Source organism: Kogia breviceps, chromosome 6, assembly GCF_026419965.1.
Source record: "Kogia breviceps isolate mKogBre1 chromosome 6, mKogBre1 haplotype 1, whole genome shotgun sequence".
Classification (NCBI taxonomy): Eukaryota; Metazoa; Chordata; class Mammalia; order Artiodactyla; family Physeteridae; genus Kogia; species Kogia breviceps.
This window is the reverse complement of record NC_081315.1, coordinates 43,542,730-43,562,625: the sequence shown is the minus strand read 5'-3', so window position 1 is coordinate 43,562,625 and position 19,896 is coordinate 43,542,730. Positions and strand designations below refer to the sequence as shown.

The following is a 19,896-nucleotide window of genomic DNA, read 5'->3' as shown; positions in this document are numbered from 1 at the left end:
TTTGAACTACTGGATAACTTTTATGTCTCTCTAAGACAATTTAAGCTTAAAGGTGTCCAAAACTAATCTCACTATACTGCCTCTCCTCCATTTTCTATAATATTCCTGTGCCTGTGTATTTCTTCATTTTCAGTGTCATAAACCATCCAGTTTCTGAAGAAACACTTGAGTTCATGTTTGTCTCTCCATCCTTACTGTACTAACATTCAGAATTGTGTTTATTGTTTGGTGCCACCTTTTATCTGCCCCCTTTATAAGCCATTTCTGCCATGTCAGTTTTCTCTCTATGTTCTTCTGAGAATGATTTTTCTAAAACATAAATCTTATTATACAAGTTTTAGGCTTAAAACCCTCATTCAGTCACCATTGATCAAATAAATTGCAAACCCCTTAACTTCGTATATGTGCTCTATTTTTTTTAACATCTTTATTGGAGTATAATTGCTTTACAATGGTGTGTTAGTTTCTGCTTTATAACAAAGTGAATCAGCTATACATACACATCTATCCCCATATCACCTCCCTCTTGCGTCTCCCTCCCTCCCACCCTCCCTATCCCAACCCTCTAGGTGGTCACAAAGCACCGAGCTGACCACCCCGTCCTATGCAGCTTCTTCCCAGTAGCTATCTATTTTACATTTGGTAGTGTATATATGTCCATGCCACTCTCTCACTTCGTCACAGTTTACCCTACCCCCTCCCCATGTCCTCAGGTCCATTCTCTACATCTGCGTCTTTATTGCTGTCCTGCCCCTAGGTTCTTCAGAATCTTTTTTTTTTCTTCTTAAATTCCATATATATGTGTTAGCATACAGTATTTGTTTTTCTCTTTCTGACTTACTTCACTCTGTATGACAGACTCTAGGTCCACCCACCTCACTACAAATAACTCAATTTCATTTTTTATGGCTGAGTAATATTCCATTATATATATGTTCCACATCTTCTTTACCAATTCGTCTGTCGATGGACACTTAGGTTGCTTCCATATCCTGGCTATTGTAAATAGAGCTACAATGAACATTGTGATACATGACTGTTTTTTGAATTATGGTTTTCTCAGGGTATATGCCCAGTAGTGGGATTGCTGGGTCGTATGGTAGTTCCATTTTTAGTTTTTTAGAGAACCTCCATACTGTTCTCCATAGTGGCTGTATCAATTTACATTCCCAACAACAGTGCAAGACGGTTCCCTTTCTCCACACCCTCTCCAGCATTTATTGTTTGTAGACTTTTTGATGATGGCCATTCTGACTGGTGTGAGGTGATGCCTCATTGTAGTTTTGATTTGAATTTCTCTAATAATTAGTGATGTTGAGCATCCTTTCATGTGCTTGTTGGCAATCTGTATATCTTCTTTGGAGAAATGTCTATATAGGTTTCTGCCCATTTTTGGATTGGGTTGTTTGGTTTTTTGATATTGAGCTGCATGAGCTGCTGGTAAATTTTGGAGAGTAATTCTTTGTCAGTTGCTTTATTTGCAAATATTTTCTCCCATTCTGAGGGTTGTCTTTTCAGCTTGTTTATGGTTTCCTTTGCTGTGCAAAAGCTTTTAAGTTTCATTAGGTCCCTTTTGTTTATTTTTGTTTTTATTTCCATTTCTCTAGGAGGTGGGTCAAAAAATCTTGCTGTGATTTATGTCATGGAGTATTCTGCCTATGTTTTCCTCTAAGAGTTTGACAGTGTCTGGCCTTACATTTAGTTCTTTAATCCATTTTGAGTTTATTTTTGTGTATGGTGTAAAGGAGTCTTCTAACTTCATTCTTTTACATGTAACTGTCCAGTTTTCCCAGCACCACTCATTGAAGATGCTGTCTTTTCTCCACTGCATATTCTTCCTTCCCGAAGAGGGAAAGTTCCCTCTATGCCTACTTTCTGGAGGGTTTTTATCATAAATGGGTATTGAATTTTTTCAAAAGCTTTTTTTGCATCTATTGAGATGATCATATGGTTTTTCTTCTTCAATCTGTTAATATGGTTTATCACATTGATTGATTTGCATATATTGAAGAATCCTTGCATTCCTGGGATAAACCCCACTTGATCATGGTGTATGATCCTTTTAATGTGCTGTTCGATTCTGTTTGCTAGTATTTTGTTGAGGGTTTTTGCATTTATGTTCATCAGTGATATTGGCCTGTAGTTTTCTTTCTTTGTGACATCTTTGTCTGGTTTTGGTATCAGGGTGATGGTGGCCTTTTAGAATGAGTTTGGGAGTGTTCCTCCCTCTGCTATAATTTGGAAGAGTTTGAGAAGGATAGGTGTTAGCTCTTCTTTAAACGTTTGATAGAATATGCCTGTGAAGCCATCTGATCCTGGGCTTTTGTTTGTTAGAAGATTTTTAATCACAGTCTCAATTTCAGTACTTGTGATTGGTCTGTTTATATTTTCTATTTCTTCCTGATTCAGTGTCAGAAGGTTGTGCTTTTCTAAGAGTTTGTCCATTTCTTCCACGTTGTCCATTTTATTGCTGTAGAGTTGCTTGTAGTAATCTCTCATGAGCCTTTGTATTTCTGCAGTGTCAGTTGTTACTTCTCCTTTTTCATTTCTAATTCTATTGATTGAGTCTTCTCCCTTTTTTTCTTGATGGGTCTGGCTAATGGTTTATCAATTTTGTTTATCTTCTCAAAGAACCAGCTTTTAGTTTTATTGATCTTTGCTATCATTTCCTTCATTTCTTTTTCATTTATTTCTGATCTGATATTTATGATTTCTTCCCTTCTGCCAATTTTGGGTTACTTTGTTCTTCTTTCTCTAATTGCTTTAGGTATAAGGTTAGGTTGTTTATTTGAGATGTTTCTTGTTTCTTGAGGTAGGATTGTATTGCTATAAACTTCCCTCTTAGAACTGCTTTTGCTGCATCCTATAGGTTTTGGGTCATTGTGTTTTCATTCTCATATGTTTCTAGGTATTTTTTGATTTCCTCTATGATTTCTTAAGTGATCACTTCATTATTAAGTAGTGTATTGTTTAGTCTCCATGTGTTTGTATTTTTTAGAGATTTTTTTCCTGTAATGATACCTAGTCTCATAGCATTGTGTTCGGAAAAGATACTTGATACAATTTCAATTTTCTTAAATTTACCAAGGCTAGATTTGTCACCCAAGATATGATCTATCCTGAAGAATGTTCCATGTGCACTTGAGTAAAATGTGTATTCTGTTGTTTTTGAATGGAATGGCCTATAAATATCAATTAAGTCCATCTTGTTTAATGTATCATTTAATGCTTGTGTTTACTTATTTATTTTCATTTTGGATCATCTGTTCATTGATGAAAGTGGGGTGTTAAAGTCCCCTATGATGATTGTGTTACTGTCAATTTCCCCTTTTATGGCTGATAGCATTTGCTTTATGTATTGAGGTGCTCCTATGGTGGGTGCATAAATATTTACAATTGTTATATCTTATTCTTGGATTGATCCCTTGATCATTATGTAGTGTCCTTCTTTGTCTCTTGTAATAGTCTTTATTTTAACGTCTATTTTGTCTGATATGAGAATTGCCACTCCAGTTTTCTTTTGATGTCCTTTTGCATGGAATATCTTTCTCCATCCCCTTACTTTCAGTCTGTATGTGTCCCTAGGTCTGAAGTAGGTCTCTTGTAGACAGGATATATATAGGTCTTTTTTTTTTTTTTTTGTATCCAATTAGCCAGTCTTTGTCTTTTGGTTGGAGCATTTAATCCATTTACATTTAAGGTAATTATTGGTATGTATGTTTCTATTACCATTTTCTTAATTGTTTTGGGTTTCTTATTGTAGATCTCAGGGTATATGCCCAGTAGTGGGATTGCTGGGTCGTATGGTAGTTCCATTTTTAGTTTTTTAGAGAACCTCCATACTGTTCTCCATAGTGGCTGTATCAATTTACATTCCCAACAACAGTGAGTGTTTCCCTTTCTCCACACCCTCTCCAGCAGGTGATTTCCACGTCTTACTCCTCCGCAATCTTGATGGTCTCCCTGCGTTCTTTCTTTGTATGACCCTTCTGCTTTTCCAGTTTTGCCTGTCAACAGTCTCTTTCAAATTCAGCCTCTACTTTAACACCACCGATGATCTTTTACAAACCAGAAGAGCTCTTTGTTCTTCTGTGTCTGTGTAAATAGATTCAGCTGCCTATAATGGCTGCCTCTCTTCTGATTCATAAAATCCTATTTATCTCTCAAGATCCAGCTCAAACGTCCCTTCTAACTTTAAGGCTTCCATTGCTCCATCTAACAAAATTAATTACTCTTTCCTTGGCATTCACAAAGCATGCTGTACTTATCTCTACTTTGTATTATATTGTGTTTCAATATTTAATTTTATATATAGTAGGGCCAGTACTGTTTGTGCATCTGTCTTTCTCCACACAGTGAGTGAGTTCTCAGATCATGGACAGTATTTTGTTATTCCTTTTTATCTTCCCCAGAACCTAGGACAATGCCTGAGTTTCCATTGGTTCTTAATGAATGCTGCCTGTATGGATAAATAAATAAAAATGTATCCCTTGAAATATCTTGAGATTTGTCTTAGAGGGGGTTTAATCTTATCAAATGGTAGGAAGTGGTGTATACTAGATTATAATATATTATCAAGTTTCAGAATTTTGAAAAGACCACTGCTTTCTGAGTAACATATATTTTAATTTGAGTGTTTGAGTTTGGATGAAGAAATGCCTTATGCAACTTCTGGAACTAGAGAGAAATTTTGGATTTCTTAGGAAATGTATTTTATCATTTTGCTTGGCTTGAAGCAAACATAAACGTTGAAATTCCTATTCTTGCCATTTTTGCATGCCCTTGAAAAATGGTTATGGGAGATTATTTGGGGAGATTAAATTACACAAATGGTATTTTAACAACTTTTTCCTTTTAAAATCATATCCTGAGATAGAGTTCCAAAAGTTCATGTTTCCTGACTTCTCAGCTGCCATAAAGTTAGACATAGCTCTTTAATTTAAAGGATTAAATTGGTTTTAACTGAAAGAGTAGAGCTTGGTTTTCTTTCACAGATTGCAGTGGGAACATGAGTGCTGCAAAGCTATTAGACCTCTCATATAAAACATTTCAAATAATTTGGAATATTTCAAACAATGACATTCAATATCTCCCAAGCATGATCCAGAATATTAAAGCTAGAAGACCAGGTTATTTAATGATATAGTATCTTTTTAGATATTGCAGTAGCACCAATTTAATAAATCATAACTCATCTGGAATAACATTTGATTCAGTAATATTTTTAAATGTCTAATTAGAACAGAATATGTATGGCAAAAATGTAGCAAGCCCAAACATAAGACAACAAAACTCAAGCAATAGGAAAGAAATCATTAAAGATGTAGCAGGTGAAATTGACCAGTGATTTTTCTTATGACCATATAAATATTAAAAACATCTTTTGGAAAAGAAGCCCATTGAAAATAAGATTTTATAGCAATTTGAAATGTGAACTTTCTATCTTTGACATGTTACTGATTTGCAGTGCCAGTTCTATACTCAACAAGAGAACTGAAATAAGGTCGCTTTTTCCTTCATTCAGTATCAAGTACAAATTTTACATTTTATCCAAACTTATTGCTACTGCCAGCATGATAAAAAGTTCTATATACAAGTTATCTTTAAATTGGGATACATACGTTTTTATTTTTAATTTTACTTCAATGTTGTTGGAAGCAGTTTTAGTAAAGGCAAAAAAACACAACTAATTTTCTTTAAAAAAACAACAACATAAGCTGCTCCTTTGATTTCTTTCTACATTAAAAAAAATGCTGTCTGAATATACTTCAAACATCATGAGGCAAACATTCTTTAATGAAATGTTGATTTTTCACATCATTAACCAATTGGTTTTATTCTTTTTCTTCCCTTCTTATTTTGCAAACATCTGAAATTATCTTTTTTTAAATAGTCCATTATGGACTATACTTTAGCTTTCTAAGTACACAGGGAACCTATATTTTCCCACACAACTATAACAAAAATTCATTCTTTTTCTTTTTTTTAGGTATAGTTTTATTTATTTAATTTTTAAACATCTTTATTGGAGTATAATTACTTTACAAAGGTGTGTTAGTTTCTGCTTTACAACAAAGTGAATCAGTTATGCATATACATATGTTCCCATATCTCTTCCATCTTGCATCTCCCTCCCTCCCACCCTCTGTATCCCACCCCTCTAGGTGGTCACAAACCACCTGGCTGATCTCCCTGTGCCATGTGGCTGCTTCCCACTAGCTATCCACCCTACGTTTGGTAGTGTATATATGTCCATGCCACTCTCTCACTTCATCATAGCTTACCCTTCCCCCTCCCCATATCCTCAAGTCCATGTTCTAGTAGGTCTGTGTTTTATTCCCGTCCTACCTCTAGGCTCTTCATGACATTTTCTTTTCTTAGATTCCATATATATGTGTTAGCATATGGCATTTGTTTTTCTCCTTTTGACTTCACTCTGTATGACAGACTCCAGGTCCATCCACCTCACTACAAATAACTCAATTTCATTTCTATTTATGGCTGAGTAATATTCCATTGTATATATGTGCCACATCTTCTTTATCCATTCATCTGTTGCTGGACACTTAGTTTGCTTCCATGTCCTGGCTATTGTAAATAGAGCTGCAATAAACATTTGGGTACATGACTCTTTTTGAATTATGGTTTTCTCAGGGTATATGCCCAGTAGTGGGATTGCTGGGTTGTATGGTAGTTCTATTTGTAGTTTTTTAAGGAACCTCCATACTGTTTTCCATAGTGGCTATATCAATTTACACTCCCACCAGCAGTGAGTGTTCCTTTTTCTCCAGCATTTATTATTTCTAGAGTTTTAAATGATGGCCATTCTGACCGGTGTGAGATGATATCTCATTGTATTTTTGATTTGCATTTCTCTAATGATTAAGGATGTTGAGCATTCTTTCATGTGTTTGTTGGCAATCTGTATATCTTCTTTGGAGAAATGTCTATTTAGGTCTTCTGCCCATTTTTGGATTGGGTTGTTTGTTTCTTTTGTTATTGAGCTGCATGAGTTGCTGATAAATTTTGGAGATTAATCCTTTGTCAGTTGCTTCATTTGCAACTATTTTCTCCCATTCTGAGGGTTGTCATTATTTTTCTAATGATTTTAACTTATGCTCTTGACTAATCAGAAGGAATGCCAATTTTTCCTAAGGGAAGACTATGTTTTGGCTATTTCTTAAATATTTCACATTTTCTAACTAGTTCAGGGTCAGATTCATTAAACTTTAAGTAAATTCATCTGAAAGTTTGGTTTTTCATTCTTAATGCACTGTTTTCCAACATTCTCTATTCTGTTACATCTTCCTAACAGTAACTGGGACTGTGTAGAGTACTGGAGATAAACTAGTGAGGAAAAATCAAGCGGAAGAACCATGATATAAAATGTAGCAGCGTGGACTTATTTCATTTTGTCCCTAAACAGAGGGTAAATGTGTGAAGGTAACTGCACTTTCAGCAATTAAAAAAGTTACATAAAAATAATTTTCACTTACTGGGACATGCTTCAGAATAGATTTCTCATTTGATTGCATAACCCGTTTCTGAGTTTCTTAAAGCAATCTGATTAATGTTAAAGACAAATTAAAAACCATTTTTAGTCATTTTCTTCCTTCAATACCTAGAAAGGAGGAAAATTTATGACTGTAGTTTAATTTTATTGCTACTGAACTTTTCTTAAAAATGAACTGGCAGATGCCATTACTAGGTTAATTGATTTAATAATGTTCCTGTGAATAAGCTAGCACTTCTGACTTGAATTGCTTTCTCAATTGATTGGTACTCTACAATAGAATTCTATAAAATGTATAGAAGGAGCAACAAGGAACTCAGCTCTGGATTTTTTGGTTAATTCATTAGCATTTAGAAATCTAAGAAATCATTGCATTTTCACTTTGCTAAGTACATGGCATTTGTTACTAATAATTAGGCACATACATTGCTTTTATGTAGGCTCTTTAAAATGCAGTCTTGTAAAAATCACACTAGAATAAAAAGTGCGTTAATAACCTAGTGGTGTGTTTATTTTTCAAATGCCAACAAGTAGCACCTTCTAGGGATTTACAAGATGGCAGAAATCAAGATCAGTTAAGGTAACCTGCAGGGCAGGCTTCGTTCTGGAAAAAGAGGAGGAAAGGGGAGTGTCACAGAGAAACTGCAAGACAGGAGCTGCCACCTGAAGCAGGAGTCAGGGGATGGGGGGATATATCCAGTAGAGCACTGGGTCAGCAGGCAAGCAGGCAGGCTGCTCCTCACCCTGTGAGTTTCTGAGCCTTGGAACATTGAGAGACTTTGGGGGAATGTGGAGGGTGTAGGTGCCTGGCTCCAGTTGCAGCTGGGGTGGGGAACAGGATGATGAGGAAGTCCCCACCCCAGAGATCTTCAGTCACTGAAAGACAAGCTTGGGAGAGAGGGTGATACCACTCAGGGTTGAGGGAAGGGCACTTGGATGAAGTAGGCAAGGGGCAGGTATGGTGGCATCAATAGCTGTGGTGAGGGTGTGAGCCACAGAGGGAACAGTGGGGTTACAAGAGGCCGGGCCTGGGGATGTTGGACTCAGACCTTTGGATAGGCCTCTGAAGCCTGCTGTGATGGGGGCACCAGGCCCAGGAAGACCATGACCTCCTTACAGCACTGGCAGCTCACAATGACCCAGAAGGCCATCTGTGCCCATAGTGTGTCCCTCTGGTACAGGAAGTTTCCCACCCAACTACCCAATCTTTGCCCAGGGCCCACAGGAAAATCCTACATTTGGGGTTCACCATGTTCTCTTCCATGTCCTTTACAAGCACTATAGCAATGTAGTGCTATGTTTATATACTGTATATCTAATAGAGATTTTTTAATTAATTAATTAATTTGCACCTGGTCTTAGTTGTGGCAGGTGGACTCCTTAGATGTGGCAGGCAGGCTCCCTAGTTGCCCACGCAGGCTTCTTAGTTGTGGCATGCAAACTCTTAGTTGTGGCATGCATATGGGATCTAGTTCTTTAGACTTCTGGATCTTATATTTTTTTTGTAATGAGCACTACAAGTAAATAAAGCATGCTTTCTGGCATATATAAACACAAAGTAGCCATTTTTCTACCTTGTCTTTTAAGGCTTAGCTCAATTCCCCTTCTTTAAGATATTTCTCTCCTTAGGGAATTATTTCTCTTTTCTGTGTTTTAATGGACTGTATGTATTTGTATTCACTTATCATGGTTTCTACTATATTATATGATACAGATTTATTTGTCTATCTGTTCCACTAAGACTCTGGTAGAAGACATGCTATATAATAAATGCCCAACCATGTTTGTTCAATTAATTAACTCACAGTATTATAACACAACATGCTTCCTTGGTATCCTCTTAGTATATGGCATCATTAACAAAATGTAATGACATCTTATTTTTGAGTGATAATACATTTCTTGTTTAAGTTAGATTTCTTTCTTCTTATTTTGTATTACTTATCAATCCTTGAACATAGAACTATCATGAAAATAATATTGATGTGGAAAATATTTAAATTATTGTTTTTAATTTCTCATATCATCTATATATTAAATAAACATTCCATATTTATAATGAGACCTTGATTTCTTTTGAGTGGATTAAACAACACAAATTTATTTTCTCACATTTCTGTAGGCTGAAAGGTTAAGGTGCTGTCAAAATTGGTTTCTGGTGAGACCTCATCCTGACTTGTGGATCGCCACCTTCTCTATGTCCTCAGACGGCCTTTTCTCTGTACACACATGGGAAAGGAGATCTCAGATGTCTCTTCCTTTTCTATCTAATAGAATATATTCTGTCAGATTCCAGTTCTATGAGATTAGGGCCTCATCTATTTTTATGACTATCTGTAAATAGTCCTATAGATTAGGATTCAGATTGAAGGAGAATACTCTGCCTTCAAAAGACAGAAAAATATTCTAAGTCAGAGAGGATATCTTAGCACTAGTAGGTACTAAGGCCACTCTGGGTAAAGTATTTTTACTCTCCTGGGATCCCTTTCTTAAAATATTTAAATAAAGAAATCAAAAGTCATTCTCCCCATAGTGGTCCTTGATAGCCACAGAAGAGAAAACCTTATTCCGTTTCTTATTTAAAAATCAATTTTATCTAATAAGTATTTATCAAGCACTTATTGAGTCAGGTCCTATGTTAAGCACTGAGAATATTTCTAGGATAAAATGTACATGATCCCTGTCCTCATTGAGCTCACATTCTCAAATAGGTGACAAACATTAACTAAACAATATTTATACAATTAAAATTAAGAAAACTGCTATGAAGAGCAGAGAGAAATATTCTAGATGTTCCAGAAATATTTCTTTAAGGTAGTTCCATTTAAGTACTGTATTAGGTTACTATTGCCACAAACTCAGTAGTTTGAAACAATACAAATTTACCATCTTACAATTCTGGAGACCAGAAGTCCAAAATGATTCTCACTGGGCTAAAGTCAAGATTTTCAGGGATGCACTCCTTCTGGGGCAGAGTTTGTTTCCTTTCCTTTTTCAGCTTCTATAAATCATGCACATTCCTTTGTTTGTGGTAAGCTTCCTCCAATTCAAAGGCAGCAACTATGGTTGTCACACTGTTCTCATACTGCCGTGCCTGTGGTTCTCTCTCTTCTGCCTCCCTCCTCTACTTTTAAGGTGTCCTGTGATTACACTGAACCCATCTAAATAATCTGGGAACATCTGTCCCTATCAACCCTATTTCTATCTGCAACTTTAGTTCTCATTTGCCATATAATCTAATATTCATAGATTCCAGGTTTAGGATTCGGGCATCTTTGGGTGGCCATTATTCTGCCTACCACAAGTAGCAACGTAAATGAATGGGACTTGTCCCTGCAAAGGCAGGTAAGGAAGGAGAGCAGTTCAATCAAAGGAAACAACATGATAGAAGACTGTAGACTGTAATAGAGTGGTATGACAAGGACAAAAGTGGTCTACCCCTCAAGCGGAGAGCATGGGTAAGAGTGAGACAAGATCTGTTGACCTCGTTACATAATGAGAATCAGTCTTCTGACCAAAAAGTACAGCCATTCACGTTATCTAGTGACCTGTAATTCCTGAAATTTCTAATGAAACTAGCATTTCCATCAGCAAGAATCTCAACAGTTAGTTATTTAAGAACAGGACATAAAGGATGTCTGGACGAGTCATGGGCTGAAGGAGGTGGCTCTGGGAGGCACGGACCGCTGGTGGCGGGCCCCGGTTGCAGCTTGTGTGTGCCTGCCAGCTGCACTGGAGAGACGGAATTGGATTTTGTGAAAAAGTAACAAAGAAGAATTATCTGCAAGGATCACATCTAAGTGCACTTTTTGCTGATACATCATTTCTACCATGTGGAAGACAGGCTTTTGGTGCTCCAGCCAGGCATCAGGGCTGTGCCACTGAGGTGGGAGAGCCAACTTAAGGATACTGGTCAACAAGAGACCTCCCAGCTCCACATAATATCAAATGACAAAAATCTCCCAGAGATCTCCATCTCAACACCAAGACCCAGCTTCACTTAACGACCAGCAAACTACAGTGCTGGACACCCTATGCCAAACAACTAGCAAGACAGGAACACAGATCCATGCATTAGTAGAGAGGCTGCCTAAAGTCATAATAAGGCCAGAGACACCCCAAAACACACCACCAGACGTGGACCTGCCGACCAGAAAGACAAGACCCAGCCTCATCCACCAGAACACGGGCAGTAGTCCCCTCCACCAGAAAGCCTACACAACCCATTGAACCAACCTTAGCCAATGGGGACAGACACGAAAAACAACAGGAACTATGAACCTGCAGCCTGCGAAAAGGAGACCCCAAACACAGTAAGATGAGCAAAATGAGAAGACAGAAAAACACGCAGCAGATGAAGGAGCAAGGTAAAACCCTACCAGACCTAACAAATGAAGAGGAAATAGGCAGTCAACCTGAAAAAGAATTCAGAATAATGATCGTAGAGATGATACAAAATATTGGAAATAGAGAAAATGCAAGAAACATTTAACAAGGACCTAGAAGAACTAAAGAGGAAAGAAGCAATGATGAACAACACAATAAATGAAATTAAAAATACTCTAGGGGCTTCCCTGGTGGCACAGTGGTTGAGAATCCGCCTGCTCATGCAGGGAACACGGGTTCGTGCCCCGGTCCGGGAAGATCCCATATGCCGCGGGGCGGCTGGGCGGCTGAGCCTGCGCGTCCAGAGCCTGTGCTCCGCAGCCGGAGGGGCCACAGCACAACAGTGAGAGGCCCGCGTACTGAAAAAAAAAAAAAAAAAACAAACAAACAAACAAAAAAAATACTCTAGAAGGGATCAGTAGCAGAATAACTGAGGCAGAAGAACGGATAAGTGACCTGGAAGATAAAATAGTGAAAATAACTACTACAGAGAAGAATAAAGAAAAAAGAATGAAAAGAAATGAGGACAGTCTCAGAGACCTCTGGGACAACATTAAACACACCAACATTCGAATTATAGGGGTCCCAGAAGAAGAAGAGAAAAAGAAAGGGACTGAGAAAATATTTGAAGATATTATAGTTGAAAACTTCCCTAATATGGGAAAGGAAATAGTTAATCAAGTCCAGGAAGGATAGAGAGTCCCATACAGGATAAATCCAAGGAGAAACATGCCAGGACACATATTAATCAAACTATCAAAAATTAAATACAAAGAAAACATATCAAAAACAGCAAGGGAAAAACAACAAATAACACACAAGGGAATCCCCATAAGGTTAACAGCTGATCTTTCAGCAGAAACTTTGCAAGCCAGAAGAGAGTTTCAGGACATATTTAAAGTGAAGGAGAAAAACCTACAACCAAGATTACTCTACCCAGCAAGGATCTCATTCAGTTTTGATGGAGAAATTAAAAGCTTTACAGACAAGCAAAACCTGAGAGAATTCAGCACCACCAAACCAGCTTTACAACAAATGCTAAAGGAACTTCTCTAGACAAGAAACACAAGAGAAGGAAAACACCTACAATAACAAACCCAAAACATTAAGAAAATGGGAATAGGAACATACATATAATTACCTTAAATGTAAATGGATTAAATGCTCCCACCAAAAGACACAGACTGGATGAATAGATTCAAAACAACACCCATATATGTGCTGTCTACAAGAGACCCACATCAGACCTAGGGACACATACAGACTGAAAGTGAGGGGATGGAAACAGATATTCCATTCAAATGGAAATCAGAAGAAAGCTGGAATAGCAATTCTCATATCAGACAATAAAGACTTTGAAATAAAGACTATTACAAGAGACAAAGAAGGACACTACATAATTATCAAGGGATCGATACATGAAGAAGATATAACGATTGTAAATATTTATGCACCCAACATAGCTGCACCTCAATGCACAATGTAAATACTAACAGCCATAAAAGGGGAAATCAACAGTAACACAATCATCGTAGGGGACTTTAACACCCCACTTTCATCAATGAACAGATCATCCAAAGTGAAAATAAATAAGGAAACACAAGCTTTAAGTGATACATTAAACAAGATGGACTTAATTGATATTTATAGGACATTCCATCCAAAAACAACAGAATACACATTTTACTCAAGTGCACATGGAACATTCTTCAGGATAGATCATATCTTGGGTGACAAATCTAGCCTTGGTAAATTTAAGAAAATTGAAATTGTATCAAGTATCTTTTCTGAGCACAATGCTATGAGACTAGATATCAATTACAGGAAAAGATCTGTAAAAAATACAAACACATGGAGACTAAACAATACACTACTTAATAACGAAGTGATCACTTAAGAAATCATAGAGGAAATCAAAAAATACCTAGAAACAAATGACAATGGAGACACAATGACCCAAAACCTACGGGATGCAGCAAAAGCAGTTCTTAGAGGGAAGTTTATAGCAATACAATCCACCTTAAGAAACAAGAAACATTTCAAAGAAACAACCTAACCTTATACCTAAAGCAATTAGAGAAAGAAGAACAAAAAAACCTCAAAGTTAGCAGAAGGAAAGAAATCATAAAGATCAGATCAAAAATAAATGAAAAAGAAATGAAGGAAATGATAGCAGAGATCAATAAAACTAAAAGCTCATTCTTGGAGAAGATAAACAAAATTGATAAACCGTTAGCCAGACTCATCAAGAAAAAAAGGGAGAAGATTCAAATCAATAGAATCAGAAATGAAAAAGGAGAAGTAAAACTGACACTGCAGAAATACAAAGGCTCATGAGAGATTACTACAAGCAACTCTATGCCAATAAAATGGACAACCTTAAAGAAATGGACAAATTCTTAGAAATGCACAAACTGCTGAGACTGAACCAGGAAGAAATAGGAAATATGAACAGTCCAATCACAAGCACTGAAATTGAAACTGTGGTTAAAAATCTTCCAACAAACAAAAACCCAGGACCAGATGGCTTCACAGGCGAATTCTACCAAACATTTAGAGAAGAGCTAACACCTATCCTTCTCAAACTCTTCCAAAATATAGCAGAGGGAGGAACACTCCCAAACTCATTATATGAGGCCAGCATCATGCTGATACCAAAACCAGACAAAGATGTCCCAAAGAAAGAAAACTACAGGCCAATATCACTGATGAACATAGATGCAAAAATCCTCAACAAAATACTAGCAAACAGAATCCCACAGCACATTAAAAGAATCGTACACCATGATCAAGTGGCGTTTATCACAGGAATGCAAGGATTCTTCAATATATGCAAATCAATCAACGTGATGCACCATATTAACAAATTGAAGGAGAAAAACCATATGATCATCTCAATAGACACAGAGAAAGTTTTCGACAAAATTCAACACTGATTCATGATAAAAACCCTGCAGAAAGTAGGCACAGAGAGAACTTTCCTCCACAAAATAAAAGCCATATATGACAAATCCACAGGCAATATCATCCTCAATGGTGAAAAACTGAAACCATTTCCAGTAAGATCAGGAACAAGACAAGCTTTCCCCCTCTCACCACTCTTATTCAACATAGTTTTGGAAGTTTTAGCCACAGCAATCTGAGAAGAAAAATAAATAAAACAATCCAAATCGGAAAAGAAGAAGTAAAGCTGTTACTGTTTGCAGATGACGTGATACTATACACAGAGAATCCTAAAGATGCTACCAGAAAACTACTAGAGCTAATCAATGAATTTGATAAAGTAGCAGGATATGAAGTTAATGCACAGAAATCTCTGGCATTCTTATACACTAATGATGAAAAATCTGAAAGTGAAATTAAGAAAACACTCCCATTTACCATTGCAACAAAAAGAATAAAATATCTAGGAATAAACCTACCTAAGGAGACAAAAGACCTGTATGCAGAAAATTACAAGACACTGATGAAAGAAATTAAAGATGATACAAATAGGTGGAGAGATATACCATCTTCTTGGATTAGAAGAATCGACATTGTGAAAAATGACTCTACTACCCAAAACAATCTACAGATTCAATGCAATCCCTATCCAACTACCACTGGCATTTTTCACAGAATTAGAACAAAAAAATTCACAATTTGTATGGAAATACAAAAGACCCTGAATAGCCAAAGCAATCTTGAGAATGAAACACAGAGCTGGAGGAATCAGGCTCCCTGACTTCAGACTCTACTACAAAGCTACAGTAATCAAGACACTATGGTACTGGCACAAAAACAGAAATATAGATCAATGGAACAGGATAGAAAGCCGAGAGGTAAACCCACGCACATATGGTTACCTTATCTTTGATAAAGGAGGCAAGAATATATATACAGTGGAGAAAAGACAGCCTCTTCAATAAGTGGTGCTGGGAAAACTGGACAGGTACATGTAAAAGAGTGGAATTAAAACACTCCCTAACACCATACACAAAAATAAACTCAAAATGGATTAAAAACCTAAATGTAAGGCCAGACACTATCAATCTCTTAGAGGAAAACAGGCAGTACACTCCATGAGAGAAATCACAGCAAGATCCTTTTTGACCCACCTCCTAGAGAAAGGGAAATAAAAACAAAAATGAACAAAAGGGACCTAATGAAACTTAAAAGCTTTTGTACAGCAAAGGACACCATAAACAGGCTGAAAAGACAACCCTCAGAATGGGAGAAAATATTTGCAAATAAAGCAACCGACAAAGGATTAATCTCCAAAATTTATAAGCGACTGATGCAGCTCAATAACAAAAAAACAAACAACCCAATCCAAAAATGGGCAGAAGACCTAAATAGACATTTCTCCAAAGAAGATATACAGATTGCCAGCAAACACATGAAAGAATGCTCAACATACTTAATTATTAGAGAAATGCAAATCAAAACTATGATGAGATAGCATCTCACACCAGTCAGAATGGCCGTCATCAAAAAATCTAGAAACAATAAATGCTGGAGAGTTTGTGGAGAAAAGGGAACACTCTTTCACTTTTGGTGGGAATGTAAATTGATACAGCCACTATGGAGAACAGTATGGAGATTCCTTAAAAAACTACAAATAGAACTACCATATGACCCAGCAATCCCACTACTGGGCATATACCCTGAGAAAACCATAATTCAAATAGAGTCATGTACCCAAATGTTCATTGCAGCTCTATTTACAATAGCCAGGACATGGAAGCAACCTAAGTGTCCAGCAACAGATGAATGGATAAAGAAGATGTGGCACATATATACAATGGAATATTACTCAGCCATAAATAGAAACGAAATTGAGTTATTTGTAGTGAGGTGGATGGACCTGGAGTCTGTCATACAGAGTGAAGTAAGTCTGAAAGAGAAAAATAAATACCGTATGCTAACACATATATGTGGAATCTAGGGAAAAAAATAGTCATGAAGAACCTTGGGATAAGACGGGAATAAAGATACATTCCTACTAGATCACGGACTTGAGTATATGAGAAGGTGGAAGGGTAAGCTGTGACAAAGTGAGAGAATGGCATGGACATATATACACTACCAAATGTAAAATAGATAGCAAGTGGGAAGTAGCCACATAGCACAGGGAGATCAGCTAGGTGATTTGTGACCACCTAGAGGGTTGGGATAGGGAGGGTAGGAGGGAAGGAGACCCAAGAGGGAAGAAATATGGGAACATATGTATATGTATAACTGATTCACTTTGTTATAAAGCAGAAACTAACACACCTTTGCAAAGCAATTATATTCCAATAAAGATGTTTTTAAAAAAAGAACAGGACATTGAACCAATATCAGAATGACTTAATCTGATTGGAAACATTTTGTTCCCTGTTCTTAACACAAATTCAGATAAACTTCATCTTCTATCAATAACATGGACAATTTTCTAGTGGGATCTTTAGGTGGTGACAGCAGAAAGATTTGTCTAGGTGAATGCAATTTGAAACTTCATCAGTGTATTATATCTGTTTTGGTAAATTTTTTCAAACTTGTTAAAAATTTGCTAAATATTTGAATTTTACATTGTTACTAAACAAATTGAACTATGACTTATGTTTCACAATTAGCATAGCTGTTTCATGGACTATCATGTTTTGTATCATAGCAAGTTTACCTTTTTCTTCTTTTGTAACAGTGTGAGACTGCATTGCTTGTGACACTATTACCTTATGACTTGGGATAGTCCCAAAACATCCCTCTCCATATTTCTGTTCATCCACCCTGTCTCCCTCCCTCACCAATCAAGACTTCCAACATCAGGATGCCTGTCTTAAAAGTGACTCTTATAGGTGGAATATTTGTGTCTCCCTAAATTTATACATTGAAATCCTAACCCCCAGTAAATTGGTTCAGCCACTATGGAAAACAGTGTAAAGGTTCCTCAAAAAATTAAAACTAGAACTCCCATATGATCCAGCAATTCCACTTCTGTGTATTTATCCAAAGAAAACAAAAGCACTAATTTGAAAAGATGTATGCATCGCTATGTTCATTGCAGCATTATTAAAAATAACCAACACATGGATAAAGAAAATGTGAGATATATATATCTATATATCTATGTCTCTCTATCTATTTATATACACACACATACATACACACACACAATGGGATATTATTCAGCTATGAAAAAGAATGAACTCTTGCCATCTGCAACAACGTGGATGGATCTTGAGGGCATTATGCTCAGTAAAATAAGTCAGACAGAAAAAGATAAATATGATATGATCTTCCTTATTTGTGAAATCTAAAAACAAAACATAACAAAAACAAACAAGAAAAAAACAAATGAGCTCATGGACATAGAGAAGAGATTGGTGGTTTCCAGGAGGTGGAGAGTGGAAAGTTGGCGAAATGGGTCAAAAAGTAAAAATTCCCAGTTAGAAATGAGTAAGTCATGGGGATGTAGTGTATAGCATAGTGGCTATAGTTAATGCTGTATTACACATTTGAAAGTAGCTAGGAGAGTGGACCTTGAAAGTTCTCATTACAAGAAAAAAAGTTATAACTATGTATGGTGATGGATGTTAACTGGACTTATTATAGTGATAATTTTACAGTACATACAAATATCAAATCATTACATTGCACACCAGAAACTAATATAATGTCATTATACTTCAATAAAAAGATCTAAGATGAATAAGTAAAAACAACAATAACCTATGCATTTATCTTCTTGTCTTCAATATATACCTATAAAGTTATCAATAAGAATATTTTACTCCCAGAGCTTGAAGAAGTTTAATGCTTTGTACAAATATAAATTTATATGACATGAGAATGAACCTTACATAAAATTCACTTGATACTTTTCAAGCATTTAAAGAAAACTGAGAATCTGTAATTCGACTTTCAGTGAACTATGAGTGAATAGAAAATATTTTTCAATCGAGAGTGAAGGGTAAGTGACTGGAGGGATTGAAAATAAGTCACCTGGAAAGTCTGAATTTCTGAAAAATTTCACGAAAGCTCTAACTTAGTCTAGGAATTTTGATACATACTGGCATTTAAACAAATTTAGAATTTAAAAGTCATTATATATGCCAAATATAAATATGTATTTCTTCTGCATCATAACTCTTTCTTAACTCAATAAAAGCTTCCTATTAATTATATGAAACACAATTTCTATTGAATACTAATAAAAATGAATTACAGGCCTTGAAAAGAATGTCACCTGTTCAATTTATATGACTGTTTCATTTTTAATCAGAGCTTCTTCTCAAATGATTCTTTTTTTTTCATAGTCACAGAATAAAGGAAGTGTTAGAAATTGACCTTGGTAATTAGGCTCTAAAGATGAAAAATTTTAGTGGTGACAGGATGACAGAATTGAATGATTAGCTAAGGAAAAGCAAAGTTTCTATGAACTTACCATACTTGAAATTTTCTCATTTATAAGCATGTCACTTTACCACTAAATAAGAATTATTTTTGAGGAAAATAGAATGCTATATGATTTTTCTTCCTGCTAAAATGGGCATAGATAACCACATATCCTACAGGTAGGGAGTATTTGTACATTCAAAACTGGGTCAAGGAGGAGAAAAATGATGGGTGTGTTGATCAGGAGTAGAAAAACTAAACAAAGTGTTACTAAAATGCAAATAAAATTGGGAAAGAATCACATTTGTGTATAATTTTAATTGAATACTATTTATCAAATATCTGGATTTTTCATGGTTTTAAAAAATAATAGATTATTTAAATAATAATAGACAAATCTAGTTACAAAGTATATAATCTGTTAATACTCAAACTGTGTACAACACCTTAAAGATAAAGGATACTCAGTGCTGGCCTTGAGGAGTAACCATTTTAAAACACTCAAACTGACATTTTAACCAACTTTGTTACCATGGAACCCCCTACAAAGGCGGTCTGAATCTCATTCATGGAAATCTCAAGGCGAATAAGAGTGGGCAGAACTATCACAACAGATTTTCAGAGCCAAAGATACTATG

At 36.1% G+C, this 19,896-nt stretch overlaps 1 pseudogene; it reads right to left on the bottom strand.

Annotated features, from left to right (window-relative positions):
• Positions 1-8,188: 8,188 nt before the first annotated feature.
• The window catches only part of LOC131758149 (speedy protein C-like), a 30,978-nt pseudogene continuing 19,270 nt past the window's right edge, over positions 8,189-19,896 (bottom strand).